This window comes from Corylus avellana, chromosome 8 (genome assembly GCF_965113065.1).
Source record: "Corylus avellana chromosome 8, dhCorAvel1.hap1.2, whole genome shotgun sequence".
Classification (NCBI taxonomy): domain Eukaryota; kingdom Viridiplantae; phylum Streptophyta; class Magnoliopsida; order Fagales; family Betulaceae; genus Corylus; species Corylus avellana.
This window is the reverse complement of record NC_142497.1, coordinates 7786276-7789628: the sequence shown is the minus strand read 5'-3', so window position 1 is coordinate 7789628 and position 3353 is coordinate 7786276.

The following is a 3353-nucleotide window of genomic DNA, read 5'->3' as shown; positions in this document are numbered from 1 at the left end:
TGAGGATGACCGTAAGACAAACTTCTCCAACATTTAAATCCCTCTGAGTTTATCTTTTATTGTACCTTGTTGTTTCTTTTACCACTATAACATAGCCGCCAAATTGGATCTGCTATTGTACCTATAACCTATTTGTTGCTTTCAGCACCATAACATAGCCGCCAAATTTGATAATTTCCCTTACGAAATTTCAATTAACAATGATTATAAATTTGTGTGTGTGTATATATATTCAGGTTGACGGGACATGCATAATTTTGTGTAGTAATCCTCTTTAGTCATAACTTATACGAGAATACTAATATATAAACACTACAAAATAGGGTTGTTGATATTCTATCTCTCTCTCTCTCTCTCTCTATATATATATATATATATATGAAACTTGGTACAGTGACGAGAAAAATGTTGTGGCTGATGTTGTATCTAAAAAGAGGAAAAATATAAATGCTGATTTCTTTTATATTTTTAGTAATGTCATCTTTTTGTATTTTGTTATATTAATTTATTACACACACTTACAATATATAAGAGATCAAACTCTTTGAATTTTGTATCATCCATATATATATATGCACTAGTTTGATTGGTCACAGACTCACAATACAATTGAAGATCGATTAATCTATTTGGATTTGTATTATCCTGATGCACAATTTGATTGATTATGATATGATCGAATGATATATCGATTGAACTCTTTAGATTTTGTACTATCATAATGTATAGTTTGATCGAGTGTGATATGGTTGAGTGATCAATTGAACTCTTTAGATTTGGTATCATCTTGATGGTTTGATGCACTAGTCCGATCAATTGTGATACGATCAAATTCTCTGGATGTGGTACGTACCATCCTCGTGCATTAGTCTAATAATCGTGATATGATTGAAAGATCGATGGAGCTCTCTGGATTTTGTATATAATATCCTTTATGCACTAGTTCGGTCGATCATGATATGATGAAACTATCCAGATTTCGTATAAGATTTTCGTTCTGGATCAACTGGCGAAGTCCACTGGTAGATTCCAGTGACCTCTGGCAGCGGCTGGCGATCTCCAATGACCTCCAACGGCAGCAGAAAATGAACTACGAGAATGAGAAGCTCAAACTTGAAAAATGGTTAAAAATTTTAAAAAAGGTAAATTAATTTACAGAAATGAAATAAAGTTTTCATAGTCAACCAAAAATATTTTTGATTTGACCACGATTTTCGGTTGTACCAAGCATTGAGAAATAAGACAATCATTTTTCAAAACATATTTTAGGTCAAAACAAACATATATAGTCTTACTCGAATAAAGCCATTCTAATGAAATCCATTAATGCAACGGTTACAACTATTTACACATTCCACCGACATTTTGGTCTTCCATGATCATCATCGAGGATGCCCGATACAAATGCTATACGTGTATTTGTATCATACTTTTCAAATTATTTTCACAATAAAGGATTAGGAACTATTATGTACATATATATGAGCATGAAACCTTTCTTGTCCAATAGTCTATATTCTATATACTCTGCCTCAAAGGAAACAATATCGTGAGTTCCAGCTATAAATTTTACAGAAAAAAAAAAGAAAAAAGAAAAGGAAACATTGTAGTATTCTGAGTTTATGTTCCAATAAGATCGTTGTCGGTTTCATTCAACAAGTGATGTTTAGGCTACGTGCAGAAAAAAGTAGACATGCTTAAGACTTTTCAAAGACGAATGACATGTTGGTTTGATGGTGAAAGAATGTTCGATCCAAATTAAAAGGATATTATGGCTGTAAAAATTGCTTTAGAATTTGAACGAGATTATAGGGTTAGGTTAGGTTATAAGCATATATGAGAGTGTACATAGGTTACATAAACTTACATTAAGATTCTTCTGCCATTTGAGTCAAAAGTTTGATTAAAAATAAAAATCTAACTCGCATGCAAAAAGTTTGAATAATAATAATAATAATAATAATAATAATAATAAGTTAAATTTATATCAGCGGACGTCAGATGAAGCAACACCTATTCTCTCTGGAAGAAAACTTTATGGGAAAATTATTTGAGCTTGAAAAATCATGGAAGGAAAAAGGACGGTGTGTGAAAGGAAAAAGGTGGGGAAAAAAAGGAGATATTCGCAACCAACAAGTGTTGCTTTGGAAAGCTTTATCATAAAGGCTCTCATCAGCATCACCAGAAGATCTCCTCCATTATTACACTGATTGGACGATATATATATATATCTGGTGCCACAGAAAGATCAGAGGAAGAAAACAAATGGGAAAAAAAATGGGAGAATATGTTTAGAATTTGCTTGCCATTTCATAATATATTGCGAACGAGGGTTTGCCACGTGGGGGAATGGGTAGGGGACACGTACGTTGACAGTAGTGGGGGCCGGGGAGTTGGCTTGAGCCAGGAGCATTGGTATTCCTGCCGTGGTCCAAGCCCCTTTTAGCCCTTTTAAGCCCTTTTAGCCCACCGTGATGTTGAGACCAGCGGTGGCTGTGGTTCTGCTTTTCTGGTCACACCATTATATGCATGTATTGGTGGCCAGCCTTGCAGAATCTTGGTATATTCCTAATTGTATTTTGTTTCTGAGGGAATTTTCTTAATTTCATCTCGATCTTTTGAGGGGTGAATAATTAGACACTAGAGAGGATCCTGTTTGAGAATTTCTGAATATTACATAAAAGGTTATTATTACTATTCCATTAGAGGAGTATTTTGCTGTATCAATATATCCATAACTCATCAATTTTCTCCATTCTCTGTTCCTGTTGTAAAATGGATACCCTTATCTCCAGCTGGTTGTAGCTAGCTAGAGTGACTTTTGGTTTTTTGTTTTTTTCGGTTTTGGAAAGGAAGGGTCGCCGATTCGCATGTCCTTTACAATATTGGAATGATGCGCTTGACACTACATAGTACTTGATTAACAGGTTGCCATCTTCTGTTAATTGGTCCAAGTCTCCTTTTGGATTGTTGTTTAATAAATTTCTTGATTTTCAGCTTCTAAGAGTCTTTGGCTGTGAGCGTTGGCCATATCTTAGGCTTAGGGTTGGGTATCAATTAAATCGGTGACAGTGTAGGTCTTTTCGCCCGCCGAATCAAGAAAGTCGGTATAAGCTAGTTAAGTCGGTGAAATGTCAGTCGGTTAAATCTGCCTTTTAGGTCTGTCTCTTGTATTTTTATGGATTATAGCAAACCGCATGTTAACTATAATGGAATGGCTATTTCATTTTTCTGAGCCCGTTTAGTTTGCGGAATAGACTCCTAGAATGGAATGACGATTCTTATGGCCTTATGGAATAGTCATTCTTTTGTTTGGTAGGAGTCTATTCCTGTGAATAATTATTTTCATAGGA